At 54.9% G+C, this 15,034-nt stretch overlaps 1 protein-coding gene across 2 annotated transcripts in view; it reads right to left on the reverse strand.

The window, feature by feature from the left end:
• The window catches only part of LOC140898353 (C-type lectin domain family 2 member D), a 125,348-nt gene that overhangs the window by 16,668 nt on the left and 93,646 nt on the right, over positions 1–15,034 (reverse strand). The window contains exon 1 of one of the 2 annotated variants that reach the window (XM_073312062.2): positions 4,385–4,534. The exons of the other annotated variant lie outside the window; for it this stretch is intronic. The gene's annotated coding sequence lies outside the window, so the exon portion shown is untranslated. Of the gene's footprint in view, positions 1–4,384; positions 4,535–15,034 lie in introns of those variants that run through there. 2 annotated transcript variants of the gene reach the window in all.

Here is a 15,034-nt window from a genome sequence, read left to right on the forward strand (position 1 = left end):
AAGCCAGAGGCTTTAACCACCAGTGTCCGATGCAGAGCAGACAGTACTGTTTTGGGTAGGTTTGCTGCCAGTCCAGGGCTTGCCTGGACTGGCTGGGACAAGCACTTCTTCTGCTGCACCTTGGTAGTTAAACTGTATTCCAGGAGCAGCTGCTCCCAGTGTCAACAACACCCGCACAAGCTTTCGACAAGAGAAAAGGCTTTTGTTGCATACAGTGACTTCCTGGCGCCACAGAAATGAAAGCCACTAAACAATGCTCCAAGCTTTTATTACGCTTACTTTCCTGGTTGGCACAATGTAGCTCGGCAAAGCATTTTCAAAGGGACTCACCCACAAGGGCGTCCAAGAACCCAAATAAAATGGCCCCCCTTTTTCTAAAGAGCTCAGCAGCGGCCCCCCCATGCTGTGCTAGGAAGGGAGGCAAACCTCAGTTCACTCCTGAGGTCCTGAGAAGTCCAGAGGGGGAGAAAGAGACAGAAGCGAGGGGAACCACAAGGCGGGGGACGGGGTGGGAGGGCCAGGGGGAAGCCCCAGGCACAAGGAGAAGGAGCTGTGGGGGACAGCCAGGCACATGGGAACTTGGAGACCGCAAAGCAGTCTACAGAAAAGGACCTGGGGATTACAGTGGACGAGAAGCTGGATATAAGTCAACAGTGTGTGCTTGTTGCCAAGAAGGCTAACGGCATTTTGGGCTGTATAAGTAGGGGCACTGCCAGCAGATCGAGGGAAGTGATTATTCCCCTCTATTCGGCACTGGTAAGGCCACATATGGAGAACTGTGTCCAGTTTTGGTCCGTCCACTATGGAAGGGTTGTGGACAAATTGGAGAGAGTCCAGCGGAGGGCAACAAAAATGATTAGGGGGCTGGGGCACATGACTTCCGAGGAGAGGCTGAGGGAACTGGGGTTATTTAGTCTGGAGAAGAGAAGAGTGAGGGGGGATTTGATAGCTGCTTTCAACTACCTGAAAGGGGGTTCCAAAGAGGATGGAGCAAGGCTGTTCTCAGGGGTAGCAGATGACAGAACAAGGAGCAATGGTCTCAAGTTGCAGTGGGGGGGGGAGGGGTCTAGGTTGGATATTAGGAAACATTATTTCACTAGGAGGGTGGTGAAGCACTGGAATGCGTTACCTAGGGAGGTGGTGGAATCTCCATCCTTAGAAGTTTTTAAGGCCCAGCTTGACAAAGCCCTGGCTGGGATGATTTAATTGGGGTCAGACCTGCTTTGAGCAGGGGGTCAGACTAGAACCTCCTGAGGTCTCTTCCAATCCTACTATTCTGTGATTCTATGATTCTAAGCAGAGGCACTAACTGGGAGGCTGGAGGGGATGTGGGAGCTGGGGAAAGGGTATAGAAGGCAGAGCAAAGCAGTGAGGGGGTGAGGGAGACAGCAAGGCAGAGGATCTAATGGGGGGTGGGGGCAGCAACCCGTTGAACCTAGCCGCCAAAGAACTGGAGGAGAATGTAGAAAACCTACATCATGCAAATTAGAGAGAGAGAGACTCCCCTGGCCATGGGCGGAGTGGGTGTAAGTCAAGGGAGCGTAGCCAAGGGCCTGTCTGCACTAGGGAGATACAGGACTGGTCTATCCTTTAGCCTGTTCCCTCGTATCCACACTCCAGTTTGCATCGGTCAGCGTTTTACTGCACATCCACCCACCCAAGATCCCCCAGGTGCAAGCAGAGGGAAGCATCTGGTGCGATCGGGGTCGCATCATCAGGGCAAACGGCCCTTCCCCTTCCCATGCTGCTGTCCCATGGTGCCCAGGCCATTGCAGAGTGGGCCTGTAAAATTACCCAGCAGGCCCCGGCATTCTGGGAGTCGGGCAGCACACCATGGCAGTAAGTGGTACTTAACGCTGGGGCTGCACCCACAGCAAGGCACTCCCATAGTAGTCAGAGCAATTGGGCTGCCTCTGTCAAATGATGTTACGCCGGTGGATTCCTCTATAAAGGCAGGGTCTGTGGCGGCTTGATCCTGTACAGGCTTTGTCTACACTGCGGGATCTGCCCCGATTGCAGTCACCAGTGTAGCTGCATCAGTCCAAACCCTAAATGCAGACAGAGTCATGCACTGTAAAGCACGGTTTGCGTCCAAGCATCTAATCCCAGTTGGGAGGAAAAAACCCAAGGTTTCCTGGGACCACGCAACATCCGGCACCTCGGACAGTAACTGACGTCAGTGCAAAGTTGTTGCATCCACTCTGCGCTGGTGGAAATGACTGCGCAAGGTGCTGGGCAACACAAATCAGATCCCACAAGCCTGCACTGTGCATGCACTTTACTCCAGGAGCTGCAGTCAGCGTAAACACTCAGGGCAAATGTGCCTGTCAGTTTCTTAGCGGGAGCATTGTGGGTGAAACCAGAGATAAAAAAACACAATCTGCTACAGCCCAAGCAAAAGCTCTGTGCTAGGGCTGTACTCGTATCCGCTGGATCAGCACAAAGGGGAACGTGTAACATACACTCACCAGTGGGTTACACCAATATACCCTTAAACCCCTTTCACAGCCCCTCCGAATGCAGCCTGCGATCCCTGCCCCAAGGAGGTGCCAATATCTTATACTCCCCATCTAGGCTGCCTAAGGCCACATTTGCCAAATTCCTCAGCTATGAGAAACAGATGTGTTCTGTTTTGCATTTGCTGTTTTATTGGCTGGTTTTAGTTCCTCTCCCAAAGGGGATGTGGGGGGAAGGAAGTCCCTGACTTTTGCTTCGGCCAGCAGCAACTCAGATCTGTCTTTCTTCCTGCTCTGCGACCTTGGCTGAATTTCAGAGCAAGGCAGGGGCACTGTCCCCACTTCAGTGATTTGAAATACAAGAACATACAAACTAATCCAGAGTGGAATCAAGAGGCTCCCACCCATTTCCTCCCTCCTATCTCGCTCCCAAGCAGCCTGTCTCCTGTCCCCTGGTTTTGAACCCAAGCACTCTGTCCTCTGGTTCTGAATGCGTCAGCTCTGGATCCTGTCCCTGTTGGGGGGGACTCAGAAAGAAAAAGGTTGAGAACCCAGTCGTAGGGGATAGGGGGTATTCTCCCCTCACCCAGGAGGACAATCTCCCCACTAGCCCATATAGACCAGGAAGGGTGAGCTGCTTCCGGAGCTGCAATCCTATTGTTCATTCCCTGGGAGGTCCTGCTGGGAGCAGTGTCCTTTGAAGAGGGGGAGGGGACAAAAGGGAAACAGCCCCACGTGATTTCTCAGAAAGGGCCCAGATGAGAAGAAATGAGAGCAACCAGTTAGTTTCGTGGGAGGTGCCAGAGGAGGAGACAGCCAAAAGAAGGAGCAGTCCTCGTGGCACCTTAGAGACTAACAAATTTATTCGGGCATAAGCTTTGGTGGGCTATATCAGACGCATCTGATGAAGTGGGTTCTAGCCCACCAAAGCTTATGCCCGAATAAATTTGTTTGTCGCTAAGGTGCCACAAGGACTCCTTGTTGTTTTTGCTGATACAGACTAACAGGGCTTCACCTCTGAAAGTAGGAGGAGAGGGGGTTGCCATCTTCCTCTTTTCTCCGGCTGAGGGGTGCGTGCTCTCGGGTGGGGCCAGAAATGAGGGGTTCAGGGTGCGGGAGGGGGCTCCAGGCTAGGGCAGGGGGTTGGGGTGCAGGAGGGGGTGAGGGATCCGACTGGGGGTGCGGCTCTGGTGTGGGGCCAGGGATGAGGGGTTTGGGGTGCGGGAGGGGGATCCAGGCTGGGACGGGGGGTGAGGGCTCCGGCTCTGGGTGCGGGCTCTGGGGTCGGGCTGGGGTTTGGGGTGCAGGAGGGGGCTCAGGACGGGGGATTGTGGTGCGGGGTATCACAAGTCTGGTGATATTTAAAGAGTTGTGTTTTTTTATCTTAAAGCCCCAGGTAGCGTTTAGCTATTAGGCCAATATAAACGTCAAACAACAATAATAATTGTTCTAAGCAATAAATTCTCTACACAAAAGAATAAATGGACACAAATCTGACATCAGGAATTACAACATTCAAAAACCAGACGGTCCCAATCTTTGGGGCTTTATCTTATATAGGAACCTACTACCACCCCCACCCCCCACCCCCCACATACAGTCGGGATTTTTCACACTTGCTAGCTGGTCACCCTACTCCTGTCTCTTTCTCGGTGCTCCCGACACGTCCTTCGATTTCAAGCCCTCGCCCCACTTTAGAAAGTTCAGCGACATGTAATGCAGGAAGATTCAGACATAAACCGGAGTGGAATGTAGTGGCTCCCTTCCATCCAGCCCCCCTCCCCGTCTAGCCCTCCACCCGCAGTGGGGGGAGGCGCCACACAGCCCTTCCCCACCCCAAACTGGGTTAGAGCCCCCAATCTTAGTGCAGCCTCAATCCCTAGCTTACAGTGGAAGATTCAACCCCTGCCCCCCAGTCCCCTCCTTACTTTGCTGCTGCTGCTAAGGCAGCCTGCAGAAAGGCGATGAGAGTTTCCCCGGTAGTGGTGGTTTTTTCTTGCAGTTTGACCCACCCCCAGAGCAATCATCAGCAGTTCCCTGTGCAAAAGGGAAACTGCAAAGCACAGTCATTGTGTGACTCCTGTCCTCATAACTGCCGGGAGGGGGGGGGGGGGAGCTGCTGAGATCCACTGAACCAAACTGTAAACCCTGCATATGATGGAAACCACTTCAAGCCAGGGGGTGCGGCAGCCCCCTAGTTCCCGCGGCTCTGCTGGTTAAAGGACAGCACCAGCCACTAGCTGTCATGGTTTTGAGCCCCCTTCTCACCTCCACACATTTCACCCCGCAGGGGGCTATTTCTCTCTGCTTGTTTTCTTGGGGGAGGGGGTGTGTGTGTGTGTGTGCCTCTCCCCAGTTCTGCACCCAAAAACGGTCAGGATTTCCGAGCTGATTTTATGGGGGCGGGGGGTTTGGGGGTGGGGGTGCGGCCACTCATGAGTTTGGGATTGGCACCGCTGGAAAGATCAGGGCATTTCTGAAGGCAAGAAAGAAGAAGGGGGTGGTGGTTGGGGGGAGGAAGAGGAGAACAGGGGGGGATTTTTTTTTTTAAAGCAGAAAAGAATTTTGTTTGTGTAACACTTACAAAGAATCACCAACGAGGATAAAGCAAAACTATGCAACAAAACAAAAGCAAACAGAAGGTACGACACAGCAGCCTTCAGGAGGGAGAAGTGTTCAGGCTAGCCTGGGCCCAGAACAGGGGGGGATCAAAGGCACGAAGAAGAAGAAGAAGAAGAAGAAACTGAAGCTAAAAGGCTTCACTGCAGTGAACTCAAGCTATCCACACTTGCGTGAGTGAACTCCTGGCGAGTGTGCCTCGCTGGGCTGAGAGCAGTCCCACTGTGGATTAACCCTCGCCCTGCAGGGAGCGCTTGTGCGAGCGGCCACCACAGTGGAGTGAAGGGGCTTTGGGTGTGGACGGGACTTGGGATATAGCATTTAAGGGCAGCACTTGGGATATAGCAGGAGTTAACTCGGCAGGAGCACCTAGAAGAGAGGAACAAACCTTCCCACTCGGACTAATCCGGTTTATCGGGGGCCCGGAAACAAAGGAGAAGATACGCAGCACCCTTCGCTCTGACTGGGAGTGAAGCAGAGGCCCGCCCGTGAGACAGTTCCTGGCCAATGGGAGCTGCTGAGCCGGTGCTGGGAGCGGGGGCAGTGCGCAGAGCCCCCGTGGCCGTCCCTCCACCTAGGAGCCAGAGGGCGATGCCAGCAGCTTCCCAGGAGTTGCATGGAGCCGGGTAGGGAGCCTGCCTGCACCGCCGACCAGACTTTTAATGGCCTGGTCGGTAGTGCTGATCGGAGCCGCCAGGGTCTCTTTTCGACCTGGCGTTCCAGTCCAAAACCGGACCCCTGGCAACCCTAAGACATCTGTAGCATAGACCTGGCCTCTACCTCAATCCCCGTTGGGTTGGTGGCTCAGCCACTCCTGTCTGGAATTGGGCAGGGCTCTGTTCCTTCCAATAGCTTGTGGTCACGGACTCCATCTGTGGTGAGGGTCTGTCCCAGCGTTGCACACTATTATTAATCATTTTGTACTATTATACAAATAATAATACAAAACAGGACCCTGGTGCTTGCCGATAGCAGGGAGAGGGGGCAGAGTGAGGGCCGCCGGCTTCATCAGCGTCCCTGAGCATGCTCAGTCCGTGTGAGATGTTAACGGGGCCCTGTGCTGAGCTTCATTCTTGGGGCCCCTCCTTGGGACCCAGCCAAGGAAAAGAACACTCGCTCTGATCTCCCCCTCACCGACCCTCTTTTTCATTCTTTTCTTCTTCATCCTCCTCCTATAAGTAAGAGGAAGTAAATGAAAATCAAGTGAGGGACCTTGATTGCTCTTGTAGCCTAACTTATTTTTCCACAGACCACTGGAAAATCGCCGAGGGTCTCGACGGCCCACGTAGGGATCTTCCCAAATACTGTTTGCACCGTTAGCCAACGAGTGTAAAGTACTTTGGATAAGAGCATTGTATAAAAAAAATGTAAAAAAGCATTGGGGTGCGGGGTCTGGCCAGGACTTAGGGTGAAGAAGGGGGCTCAGGGCTGGGGGTGCAGGGTCTGGCCAGGAGTTAGGGTGAAGAAGGGGGCTCAGGGCTGGGGGTGCAGGGTCTGGCCAGGAGTTAGGGTGAAGAAGGGGGCTCAGGGCTGGGGGTGCAGGGTCTGGGAGGAAGTTAGGGTACAGGAACAGGCTGGGGGTTGCGGTGCAGGGTCTGGCCAGGAGTTAGGGTGTGGGAGGGGGCTCAGGGCTGAGGGTGCAGGGTCTGGCCAGGAGTTAGGGTGTGGGAGGGGGCTCAGGGCTGAGGGTGCAGGGTCTGGCCAGGAGTTAGGGTAGAGGAGCAGGCTGGGGGTTGGGGTGCAGGGTCTGGCCAGGAGTTAGGGTGTGGGAGGGGGCTCAGGGCTGGGGGCACAGGGTCTGGCCAGGAGTTAGGGTAGAGGAGCAGGCTGGGGGTTGGGGTGCAGGGTCTGGCCAGGAGTTAGGGTGCGGGAGGGGGCTCAGGGCTGGGGCAGGAGGTTGGGGTGTGGAGCGCTTACCTGGGGCAGCTCCCGTTTGGTGTGAGGGGTGCAGGTGGGGATGTGGAGGGAGGGCAGGAGTCAGGAAGGGAGGGGGCTGGGGTGTGTGAGGGGGCAGGGGGTGTGGGGGGTTGCAGGAGTCAGGGAGGGAGCAGGCTGAGGGTGTGGGAGGTAGGGGGTGTGGGGGGTTGCAGGAGTCGGAGGGCTGTGGGGCAGGAGTCAGGGTGGGCAGGGGACTGGGTGTGTTTGAGGGGGATGCAAGGTCTGGGAGGGAGTTAGGGTGCAGGAGCAGATTGGGGGTTGGGGTTCAGGGTCTGGCCAGGAGTTAGGATGCAGGAGGGGGCTCAGGGTTGGGGCAGGAGGTTGGGGTGTGAAGCACTTACCTGGGGCAGCTCCCATTTGGTGCAAGGGGTGCAGGTGGGGATGTGGAGGCGGGTGCAGGAGCTTCCGTTTGGTGCTCAGGGTGGGGTGGGGGATGTGGGGGGGGTGCAGGAGTCAGGGAGGGCAGGGGGTGAGGGGGTGCAGGAGTCTGGGCTGGGGATGTGGGGGGCTTGGTTTGTGAGGGGGGTGCAGGAGTCAGGGCAAGGGGCTGACGAGAGAGTATGGGCTGGGGTCGTGGGGGTGCTCCCAGCCCCCTGCTGTGAGCCTCTCAGGGCAGGGGGCTGCGGGAGGGAATATGTGTAGGGGGAGTGCAGGGGCCCCGCCTTTGCTCTGCCCTGCCCCAATTCCACCCCCTTCCCCAAGGCCCCCCCCCCGCCTCTTCTCCGCCTCCTCCTCCAAGTGGGCTGCAGCCAGCTCCTCCCCCTCCCTCCCGGAGGGGCGGCAAACAGCTGTTTGGCGGCGGGGAAGCACTGGGAGGGGGCAGGGCGGGAGCGCGGCAGGCTCGGGGGAGGAGGCCGGGGGGCGAAGAGCTCGCCTGCCAGTGGGGGCAGAGCAGGAGCCCCACAAATGTGCCGACATTGCCATAAACAGCAGCTGTGTGAGGAAGCTCGTCTTGGTTCAGACTTTTCAAACCCATTCTGCTTTCTCGGGTACGAGAATTTTCTCATATACTGTAGATGCCTTTAAAGTGTGTATTAATGTTTGAATTTCCATTCAAATTTCCAACCAATGACTAAATTGGCAACACCGCCTGAAACTTGGTGGGGGGGGGCTGTGGAAATTCGGGGGGGGGGATTTACACCCCTCCCAGGAGGGGTCTGGGGAAATCCCTGCTGCCTGGTGACTCACTCTCATGTAGGGTGACCAGATAGCAAGTGTGAAAAATCGGGACGGGGGTAGGGGGTAATAGGAGCCTACATAAGAAAAAGACCCCAAAATCAGGACTGTCCCTATAAAATCGGGACATCTGGTCACCCTCCTCTCATGCCGTATGTTTGGACCTATCACAATGAGGATTTTTCTTTCCAGTGTGGTTGATTGCTGCCGGGATTGGGTTCTTGGTGTTGAGATCAGACAGTGAGTCATGGGACTGAAAGATGATTTCACTAGGAATGTTTGTATCTTTCTTGCTGTCTGTGTCTTTTTTTGCTCTGAGAAGGATCTAGCAGCCACAGTGAACAAACAACTCAACCTGAGCTCCCGGTCATCTGCTGTGGCTAAAAGGGCAAATGTTAGCCTTTGGATGGACAAACAGGGGAGTAACAGGAAGGCGTAGAGAGGTGATGTAAGCTCCGTACGGGCCATTGGTGAATACTACACCCAGTTCTGGTGTCAACGTTTTTAAAAAGGATGCTGAAAAATTGGAGAGGGTGCAGAGATTAGCCTACAAATTATTCAAGGGCTGGGCAAAAATGCCATATGGCGAGAGATTGAGGGCTCAGCTTGTTCACCTGAAGATCCAAGAGGTGACGTGGTCACAGTGTATGTGGACCATCCTGGAGAGAACCAATGGCTGGAAGTTAAACAAGACAACTTCAAATTAGAAATGAGTCCCGGCCAGCTGTATGCTGACATGAGCAGACGTCACCACCGAATGTGGACTCGGTTCTTTTTGGGAGGTTTTCTTTGCTTCCATCAGTGCTACAGGCTTCTTTAAAAAAAACTCTGTCATGCTTAGGATCTGCAGACTCAGTTCCACTTTGTATAAAGGATTGGAGCAGGGGGACTGGACCCGCAGTCTCCCATCTTCTTAGGTGGTGTACTAATTATGAAGCTTTAGAGTCATTTGCTCTCTTATTCACTCTCTGGCCCAATGATTCTTTAGTTATTTATCCCCCGTGGAACAGCTTCAGGGGAAGCTCCACATCAGCATATCCCATAGCTCAGTGAACTCACCTGAGTGGTGGGGAAACCCCTGTTCAAATCTTTTCCTCCCCCTTGGGCAGAGGGGGGAATTGAACCTAGATCTTCCACATCCCAGGGGAGCATTCTAACTAGGGTCTGAGCTGGTAGGCCTGGTCAGAGCACGCCTACTGGATCCATCCCTGCATGCAACTTAGGTGGGTGAGCAGCAACGATCTTCCCCTACTTCATAGATCATTTGACTAATGAGACTGAGAGGAAAACAATGTGTAACTTCTGTGAACAGCGTGTACTGGAGTCATGGGAACAAGCGACAAGACTCAGGGGGTGGGAGTACTTGGAGGGGAGAGATGGAGCAAAAGAGACAATTTCCATCAGGCTATGGCACATTCTCCCCCGGGGAAGCAACGGAAACCCCATTAGTGGAATGGCTTAAATGGGACGGGGCGAAGCCCTGGAGAATCAACTGTAGGGAACATTTTTGCATTGCTTGCAGGATGACAAGACGGGATTGAACCCAGGCTCTTGCATTGTTGATTTCTTTGAAAGCTTCTCACTCTGCTTCCTCTTTGCAAGGTTAGCTGCAGATCTGGAGTTCTCTGTGTAGCACCTCAAAGCTGCCCCAGGCAGAAAGCAATTTCCTTCCCCTTCTCTCATCGCCAAGCTGAAACAGAAAACAGAATGTAATGTCCATATATAGCCACAGAGTGAGAGGCATTCAAAAACGCAGCAACGGAAAAATGGTGGAAGAGAGCTACGGAGGGTCAGATGCTCGGCTGGTGTCGCTCCACCATAGAGCGCTGATCTGCAATAGCTGATAATCTGGTCCTATATAAACACAAGGGCTCCGGATTTCCCTCTGCAGCCTAATCTCTTTCCTGCCAGCGTTGGAAAAAGCCAAAGGGGAATATCAAAGGGATAGAATGGTGCAGGCCTGAGGGTAAGGGACGGGAAGGGGCAGGGCATTTTCTAGTGAGGGACTGATGGGGCTGGTTTTCCATTCGTTTACACTAAGGTAAATCAGGAGCAATCCCACTGCAGTAAGCGGAGTTACACTAGTATGCGAAGAGCATCGAGCTTGAATCTGCCATGCTCCTCTGGTTCCTGCTAATGGTCAGAATTCTGTGTGGACGGTGCCAACTTGTTGGCAAGTTCAGTCCATCTGTGCCCAGCACAGACTCAGTCTGCCGGCCCAGGGGTCAGCATGAAAAAGGGGGAAGCGTTTCTGGAGGATCAGCAGAGTTGCCACTAGGGTGATGAGATGACAAGAACAAAATATCGGAACACATGGTGGTGGGGGTGGGGTGGGGGGGCACAGGCTCATACCCCCCACCCCACTGGAGCCATGGCGGGAGGGGGATACAAAGCCTGAGGAAGCCACAGGTTGGTGGTGCAGGGCCCCGGCTCCGGGTGCAGCCCCGCCACGGGTCGGGGGCTCACAGCCCCCGCTCCAGCCCTGCTGCAGGGTTGGGGGTGGGGGGGGCATGGCCCCGTCCCCCGCCACAAGCACAGGGCCCCGGCTCCTGCCCACAGCCCCGCCGCTTACCTGGGGGACGGTTCCCACCCACTGGGAAGCACCTGGCAGGTTCCTCTGGCTCCTCGGGTCAGCGGTGGCCAGTGGGGTGGCCCATTGGCTGGAAGCTGTGAGGGCGGGACTTACTTGGGGGCGTGAGTAGCACGCAGCGCCCCAGGGGCAGGGGCAGTCGGGGGCGGGGGGGGTCCTGTGCCCTGTCTGCTTCCACAGTTCCCATTGCCTGGCCCACGACGGAGCCAGTGCTTGTAGTAAGTGCATCACTCAGAGACCCCCCTGGCCGCCCCACTGCCTAGGGGCCGCAGATTCCTGCTGCCCGCTGTTTCCTGGGAGCCGCCCCAAATGAGCACTGCCGGGACCCCAGGTGAGCGCTCGCCAGTGTCCTCCTCCAGCCCTGAGCCAAAACATTGGGACAAATGGCGTCCCGAGCATACATCGGTCGGGACGCGGGACAAACAACTAAATATCGGGATAGTCCCGACGTTATCGAGACGTCTGGTCACCCTAATTGCCACTACGACCAAAGCTTGATTTGACTAAGAGGCTGGGTCTGTCCTCCGACATCAGGAAACTCCTCGTGAAGTGGATTTGCTCATTACCCTAGCTTTTCCTTTAATTTGCCTTTTGGTGCACATTGTGATGAACGTAGGCTTCTCTGCGCCGGCTAGGAGACAAACTCCCCACAGAAACAGGCCATCGGTTTAGCAATACAGGGCATTGTTATCTGCCTAACACACGGGACCTCCTGGTCAACCTCCTCCTGGCCCTGGCTAAAGTGGCCATCTATGAAACCAGGGTGAGGAGTTTGGCCGATGGAGTCTCCTGTGACTGTGGGGCCTATTTCCGACCCTCCGTCCGTTCACGCCTCCGGGTAGAGTTCCTCTGGGCGGCGTCCGCTGACTCCCTTGACACCTTCGAGGACCAGTGGGTGCTGTCCGGGGTCCTCTGCTCGGTGTCCCCGTCCGGTTCCCTTCGTTTGACCCTTTGACCGCACTCCTGTCCCTGTTCTTCATTAGTTGTCCCCCGTAATTATTTGGTTTTCCAGGTCCTGTGGACCCCCCTCTTAGGCTGTGGGGTGTGTGTGTGTGTGGATCCTTTAGCACTTCCTGGATCCCAATAAGACCGGTGTTTAGAAGCCCCAGCTGAGATCAGGGCCCTTTGGTGCACGGTTTAGAAAAGCCTCTTCCATCAGTGACCCCAAATGTCCACACTCCGGCGCCAGAACCTCAGAAACCCCTACCCTAGCCATGCCCCTGCTAGGCCCCCCGTGTAACTTGATCCTCTTTTGGCTTGAGACATTTGGTTCCCCTAATGCAGCAGGAGGCGGGATTTAAAGGAGAAAACTTCTTGGAGGGCAGGCCAGAAATGTAACCCTTTCAGTGCCAAGGTGACGGAGCAGCCGTGCAGTTGCCCATTAATTATTATTTATATTATGACATTGCCGGTAGGGCTGGGGCCCCATTGGACAAGGGTTTGTATAGATGGACCTGAAGAGTTTACAGGCTAAGGCCCCTGACATACGTGATTGCCTTTACTACTATGAGCCCTGATCCCCAGCTAGTGTAAAGGGCATAATTGCTTGGAGGACTGAGGCATAGATTAGGGTGACCAGACAGCAAGTGTGAAAAATCCGGACGGGGTGGGGGGTAATAGGCGCCTTTATAAGACAAAGCCCCAAATATCAGGACTGTCCCTATAAAAGTGGGACATCTGGTCACCCTAGCACAAACAGAGGCAGGATTATTTCCTAGCAGGGAGGGGGAAGACTTGGGCCATGCAGAGTTGAAGTGACTTTGCCCAAGGTCACCCAGGGAGTTGCTGGCACAAGTGGTCTTTGAACCCAGGTCCCCAGGCCAGTGCCTTCACTGCAAGGCCACCCTTCCTGACCCCAGGAGGGGGTTTGAAATGGGGCCCCTAAGAGGAATGGTAAATAGAGAAAGTGGGGTGCAAAAAGGAAGGAGATGGTTGTTACCTCCATGGCTCCCTGCAGCCTGGTCCCAGCATCCTCAGTGCTTCGCCGGATGGATGTCACTGTGTCAGACTCGCGGTGCCAATTCCAGGCAGAGGTACCACCCTGACCTCCTTCCCGCTCTGCGCTTCCCATTGGGTCCAGAATCCGAGATGTAGCAATCAGGGCGGGTTTACCGTACATTTCCCCCCTCCCATTGTCCTCTTCATCGACACGACCAACCAGCATTTTCAGTGACATAATAAAAATAAAAATTCCATATCCCCAGCTCCATGAGAGTCAACAGGTGCAGATCCCCAGCTGCTGTGTCAATCAGGTGTAGCTCCACTTAGGTCTGTCTACACCAGCTGGGGGTCTGGCTCATCGCTGGTGTAAATACTCACCTGGCTGGCGGAGCAGCAATTCCCCGATAATCCTCTCCATGCTAGAAAATAAACCGGCTGAGACTCCTCTTCGCCAGAGCAAAGTGTAAAAGCCCCAGCTTGCCCCGTTTGGAGGTGTAGAGAGAGCACCATCCCCTTAGAGATGCAGAAGGGTGTGAGTCTGGGCTAGCCAATTTCTTTTTACCTTTGCCTCTCCAGCTGCTGACTCAGCCAGTGGCGTGTTTGCAGAGGCCCAATGGCTGGTGCCATGTGTCACCACAGCCCCTCCCACCCCCTCCCCTCAAGCCCTGCTCTGAAAGGGACGCTCCCTCAGCGTTCCTGATACCAGGCACCGGCTCACTGCCTTCCTAAACCGTGTCAGGGAGATCTCAGGGACCGGCACCGGTCCTAGGGTGACCAGACAGCAAGTGTGCAAAATCAGGACAACGGGTGGGGGGTAATAGGAGCCTATATAAGAAAAAGACCCCAAAATAGGGACTGTTCCTATAAAATCGGGACAGCTGGTCACCCTAACCGGTCCACGGACCGGTCCTTGAGTAACACTGCTCTGCATCACAGGAGCAAGCAACATCCTCGCCCCCCTGCAGATTCTATCCCCCCCGGGTGTCTGCAGCAATGAGTCCCAGATTCTGCATCTCTCAGTTAGCAGCTGGCGTGGGGGGCTCCTGCTGTGGGATATAGACTGGCTCCCATCCTTATGGAGGGATGGGCTCCCTGTTGCTCTGCAACACCTAGGCATCAGCTGTACTGGTCCACTAGTAAGCCCAGACCCTGAGGAATCCCCAGCACAGGGAGTGGGGGAGGGTGGAAGAGGCAAGGGCATAGCTATGGGGTATTTTGGGCAGCAGGGTTAGGGACTGGAGGAGGGTAGGGCTAGCAGGGGGCTTGGCCATGGGGTACAGCAGGGATGGGTGGCTGGAGCAGAGAAGGCTGGAAATGGGAGGGGCTATGGTGATTTTGCTTCTCCCTAGTGATGGCCCGGAAGGGGTACAAGTTAGGGTGGCCCTGGTCTGTGAAAGGGACCAAACCGGCCTCTGGCTATCTACGAATAAGAGAGATGCAAGCTGCCATTGCACCTCTCAGGTTCCGGGTTGCTCTGGGGGCTGGTGCATATCCCAGGATAAGTTAGAGTAGCCTCGGGGGTGCTGTAATTTATAGCAACTTCACAGCCTGGAGTGCAGAGTGCTCTGGCCACGCCCACTCCTGTCATAGCCCCTCCCCCCAGCAGCTGAGCGGGAGGGCAGCACGTGCTTCCAGTGAGCTCCAATACCACGAGCCTTTGGATCCGGAGACCTGGGCTCTATTCCCAGCTCTGTCATGGGTCTGCTGGGTGACCTTGGGCAAGTCAATGTCCCCACCTCGTGCCTCAGTTTCCCCATTTGACAAAGGGAGTTAATGATACTGGCCTCCTGTAAAGCGCCTTGCGATCTACAGCTGAAAAGCCCTAGATAGGAGCTCTCTCCCATTCACTTCTCCCTGCCTCCCATCCTTGGGCAGGTTCTCATCCCAGACGCAGCATCTGTGAGACCCCTTCACCCGGAACGATTCTGCTTGTGGGAAAACATCAGCGACAAAGTCAGACCCGATCCAGGGCTGAGCCTGTGCTGAGGCTATCGGCTTTCCGCTGCGTATCAGCCTGTGCCAAATAAGAGCTTTAAAAGGGCAATTTTTCAGCCTTTCATCATTTTCGGGTTGTTTTGAATGATTTCCATCGGGTTTTTATTGAACATTTTCTGGTTTCAAAGTAGCAAATATTTTTAAAATTAATTTTTTAGTCAGTCAAGGCCCCCTGTGTCCACATTGCCGACGGGCAACAGAAACTTTCTCTGTTTCAAATTGATCTTCCAGAGATCAACGCACAATACAGATGGCTCCATTATTATGTGTATTACGGTAGCACATGGAAGCCCCAGCTGAGATCAGGGCCCCCTTGTGC

Source organism: Lepidochelys kempii, chromosome 14 (assembly GCF_965140285.1).
Source record: "Lepidochelys kempii isolate rLepKem1 chromosome 14, rLepKem1.hap1, whole genome shotgun sequence".
Lineage (NCBI taxonomy): Eukaryota > Metazoa > Chordata > Testudines > Cheloniidae > Lepidochelys > Lepidochelys kempii.